This window comes from Eriocheir sinensis, chromosome 19 (genome assembly GCF_024679095.1).
Source record: "Eriocheir sinensis breed Jianghai 21 chromosome 19, ASM2467909v1, whole genome shotgun sequence".
In the NCBI taxonomy this organism is placed as follows: Eukaryota; Metazoa; Arthropoda; class Malacostraca; order Decapoda; family Varunidae; genus Eriocheir; species Eriocheir sinensis.
Genome location: NC_066527.1, coordinates 19155522 through 19160521, shown reverse-complemented (window position 1 = coordinate 19160521; position 5000 = coordinate 19155522).

Below are 5000 nucleotides of genomic sequence, written 5' to 3'. Positions count from 1 at the left end.
GTCGGTGTGTGTGGGTGGGTGTGACAGGTGTAGGGTGTTGTGTGTGGGCGTGGTGGGCGTGGGCGTGCCGGCGAGGTGGCAAAGGTGGCGGGCCCGGTTCAGTTCTCCATGCATCTTCACCCTGAGACCAGCGCCAATGCCAAGAGCGACTGTTCCATCCTGTCGCTATCCTGGATGGGCAAAGTCCCCGACGATATGCCTGAGGTGAGGGAGACTGTGTTTGTTGTTCGTGTTTGTGTGTGTATGGGGGCGAGGAGGTTAAGGGGGGGGGGCCGTAGGGCTGTGTGTGTGTGTGTGTGTGTGTGTGTGTGTGTGGCGGGGGATAATTTAGGAAGGAAAGGAGGGAAGAGGAGGAGGAAAATAAAGGAGAGAGAGATGAAGATAAAAATATAAACAGAAGAAAAAATGAAGATAAAAGAAACTGAAGAGAGAGAGAGAGAGAGAGAGAGAGAGAGATTTGCATTTGTATAAGGAAACGAGGTCAGAGAAAGCGAGTGGAAAGAGAATGGAGAAAAATATTTTGCAAGTGAAAAAGGAGGAGGAAGAGGAGGAGGAGGAGGAGGAGGAGGAGGAGGAAGAAGAGGAGGAGCAAATAAAGTTAGATATGGTTTCTTCCTCTTCTCTCTTTCTCTTTTCTCTCTTTCTTTTCTTTCTTTTTTATTTTCTTTTACTTATCTAAATTATTTTCTTATTAATTCGAAATGAAGCGAAAGGGAGAACAGGAAAATAAAGAAAAGATATTAAAGAAAAAAAAAAGATAAAAGGGAAAAGGGAGGAAAAAAATAAAGAAGATGAAAAGGAAAGAAAAAATAAAGAAAGAATGAGAAAAATTGAGAGGAAAAGATAAAAGAAGGAAAAGAAAAGGAGGAGGAGGAGGAGGAAGAGGAGGAGGAGAAGAAAAAGAGAAGGGATCCGAAGAGTTTATTTATCAAGGAGATGGAGGAGGAGGAGGACGAAGAAGAGGCGCCAGCGGAAAGGACGAAGGAAGAGGAGGAGGAAGAGGAAAAGAAGGAAAAGGAAACGGAAAAGGCAGTGAAGGAGGAGGAGGAGGAGGAGGAGGGGGAGGAAACGGGGGCAGAGGAAGAAGAGGAGGAGGGGGAAGAGGAGGCAGCGGAGAAGGCGAAAGGGGAAGGAAAGGGAAATAAAGAGGAGGAAAAGGGAAATAGATGAAGGGAGGGGAAGGGACGGGATGTCAGGGAAAGGGAAGGGAGGGAAATGAAAGGAAAGGAAGGGAAGGGAAGGGAAGGGAAGGGAAAGAAAAGGGAAGGGAAGGGAAGGGAAAAGAAAGGAAGGGAAGGGGAGGTAAGGGAGCAGGAAGAGGAGGAAGTGGGGGCAGCGGAAAAGTCAAAAGGAAGGGAAAGGGAAGGGAGGGAAGGGAAGGAAGGGAAGGGAAAGTAAAGGAAGGGAAGGGAAAAGAAAGGAAGGGAAAGGGAGGGAAGGGAAGGAAAGGGAGCAGGAAGAGGAGGAAGTGGGGGCAGCGGAAAAGTCAAAAGGAAGGGAAAGGGAAGGGAGGGAAGGGAAAGGGAAAGGGAAGGGAGGGAAAGGAAGGGAAAGGGAGGGAAGGGAAGGAAAGGGAGCAGGAAGAGGAGGAAGTGGGGGCAGCGGAAAAGTCAAAAGGGAAGGGAGGGAAGGGAAGGGAAAGTAAAGGAAGGGAAGGGAAAAGAAAGGAAGGGAAAGGGAGGGAAGGGAAGGAAAGGGAGCAGGAAGAGGAGGAAGTGGGGGCAGCGTAAATGTCAATAGGGAAGGGAGGGAAGGGAAGGGAAAGTAAAGGAAAGGAAGGAAAAGAAAGTAAGGGAAAGGGAGGGAAGGGAAGGAAAGGGAGCAGGAAGAGGAGGAAGTGGGGGCAGCGGAAAGGTCAAAAGGAAGGGAAAGGGAAGGGAGGGAAGGGAAGGAAGGGAAGGGAAAGTAAAGGAAAGGAAGGGAAAAGAAAGGAAGGGAAAGGGAGGGAAGGGAAGGAAAGGGAGCAGGAAGAGGAGGAAGTGGGGGCAGCGGAAAAGTCAAAAGAGGAGGAGGAGGAGGAGGAGGAGGAGGAGGAAGGAAGGGAGAGAAAAAGTTTTGTTGTAGGGTCTGTCTGGTCCTTTAATTAGGGAGTTTACTGACCACCTCCATCACGGAGAGGAATGGAGAGAACTTACCTCCACTCCTCCACCAGCCCTGCCTTACCTCCCTTACCTTACTTACCTTACCTTACTTTATTACTTATTTTATTTACCTTATTTCATGCCTTCCTTTCTCTCTTGCTCATTCTTTCTTTCTCTCTTTCTTTCTTCCTTCCTAATCTTCACATTCTTTGCCTAAATTGTATTATTATTATTATTATTATTATTATTATTATTATCTGTGTGTCTATATGTGTGAGCGTGTGTGTGTGTGTGTTTGTGTAAGTGTGTGTAAGTGTGTGTGTGTGTGTGTGTGTGTAAGTGTGTGTGTGTGTGTGTGTTATACAATCACAGGTCGTTTTCATGTATTTACGTCGGTTTTTGACTGGCTTCCCTTCCCTTCTCTTCCCCTCCCTTCTCTTCCCTTCCTTTCCCCTCCCTTCCCTTCCCCTCCCTTCTCTTCCCTTCCCTTCCCGTCCCTTCCCTTTCCCTTTCCCTCCCTTCCCTTCCCCTCCCTTCCCTTCCCCTCCCTTCCCTTCCCTCCCTTCCTTTCCGTTCCCCTCCCTTCCCTTCCTTTTCCCTCTCTTCTCTTCCCTTTCCATCCCCTCCCTTCACTTCCCTTGCCTTCCCCTTCCCCAATCTCCATCTCTTAATTCCCTCCCTTTCCTCTTCTGTTTCCTTCCCCTCCCCTTCTCTTCCCCTATATCCTCTTCCCTTCTTTTCCGTCCTTTCCCTTCCCTTCCCTTACCTTTCCTCCTCTTTTCTCTTCCCCTTCCTTCCGTCTATCCCCTTTCTTTCCTTCCCCTTCCATTCCCTTCCCTTTCTTTCCTTTCCTCCCCTTCCATTCTCCTTTCTTTTCCCTTCCCTTCCCTTCCTTCTTGTATTTCCTCTTTCCCTTTCCCTTCTTCTCCCTTCCCTCCCTTCCTACCCTGTATTCATTATCTTTCCTCCCTCCTCTTCTACCTCTGTTGTCTCTTCCTCTTCCTCCTCCTCCTCCTGGGACTGGGATGCCCACATCCCCAGTGATGTTATATACCTGGACTTTCAGAAAGCCTTCGACAAGGTACCGCACGAGCGACTCCTTAAGAAACTGCACTCGGCGGGCATCGGAGCCAATCTGATCGCGTGGATAAGAGATTGGCTCACCGACAGAAAACAACGAGTACTACTCAACGGACAGCCTTCCGATTGGCTACCAGTCACTAGTGGAGTGCCTCAAGGGTCAGTGCTGGGACCCATCCTCTTTATCATATAATAATATCAATGACCTAGAATCAGGACTGAAATCCACAATATCGAAATTTGCAGATGACACCAAGGTGGGTGGAGATGCCCTCACAAAGACCGACTGCGAAATCATTCAGAAAGACCTCAATCACATTATCGAATGGTCGGAAAAATGGCAAATGTCCTTTAATGTTGACAAATGCAAAGTCATGCACATTGGGTCCCAAAATAGTAACCACACATACATCATGAATGGGAGACCTCTGCAAGCGATGCAGGAGGAAAAGGATCTTGGAGTCACTATCAGCAGTGACCTGAAACACGCGAATCACTGTAAAAAAGCATACAACAAGGCCAACATTATGCTCGGGTTCATAGCGAGGAACTTCGAGTGTAAAACACCAGACGTGATGCTATCCTTGTATAATTCCATGGTAAGACCGCACCTCGAGTATGCAGTGCAGTTCTGGTCTCCCAATTACAGAAAGGACATTGCTTTACTGGAAAGGATTCAACGACGCGCCACAAAGATGATTCCAACCTTCAGGGCTCAACCGTACGAGGAACGACTCAAGCGACTCAATCTCTTTACATTGGAGAAAAGACGCCTACGAGGGGATATGATTCAAGTCTTCAAGTATCTAAAAAAGTTCAATAACGTCGATTACTCCAAATTCTTTGAACTGCAAACCAACTCAAGAACTAGAAATAACGGTTTACCCATTCAGTCGAGTCGATGTAACACAGACATTGGAAGGAGTTTCTTTTCAAACCGAGTCATCCGCCACTGGAACAATCTTCCCTCAGAAGTAGTAAATGCGAATACCATCAACTCCTTCAAATACAGAATCGACCGTCATTTCGCTGCGTCAGGAGTAAACTGAATAACGAGGGGCTTCCATCTGCTCCTCAATATCGAGGTGCTTTCATCTGCTCACCAAGCCCCAAGTGGCGGTCGAGCAGATTAAATCACCCAAGCGGGCGACCTCGTAATGAGCCAATAGGCTTTCTGTTGCCTGCATTTCCATGTTTCCATGTTTCCTCCTCCTCCTCCTCTTCCTCCTCCTCTTATTCCTCCTCCATCATATTCCTCTTTCCCTCCACGTTGCTGAAGCGATTCTCTCTCTCTCTCTCTCTCTCTCTCTCTCTCTCTCTCTCTCTCTCTCTCTCTCTCTCTCTCTCTCTCTCTCTCTCTCTCTCTCTCTCTCTCTCTCTCTCTCTCTCTCTCTCTCTCTCTCTCTCTCTCTCTCTCTCTCTCTCTCTCTCTCTCTCTCTCTCTCTCTCTCTCTCCTTTGACATTTGTGGGGGAATGGAGAAGAGAGAGAAGGCAACACCGTGTGTGTGTGTGTGTGTGTGTGTGTGTGTGTACATCTACCTATATATAGCTCATCTTTGCTTCTCTCTCTCTCTCTCTCTCTCTCTCTCTCTCTCTCTCTCTCTCTCTCTCTCTCTCTCTCTCTCTCTCACACTCTCTCTCTCTCTCTTTTTCCCCTTTTCTCATAATTTTCTTCCGTTTTTCCTTCCCTTCCTTGTTTTTTCCTTTCCTTATTTCCTCTCCTCTTAATTCCTCCACTCCTGACCTTGATTTTTTCCCCATAGCCTCAGAACGTTATGTATACACGTCACATTTCCTTTTTTTCCTTAAGGGGGTCGTTTTCTTATGTCACTGGCTGG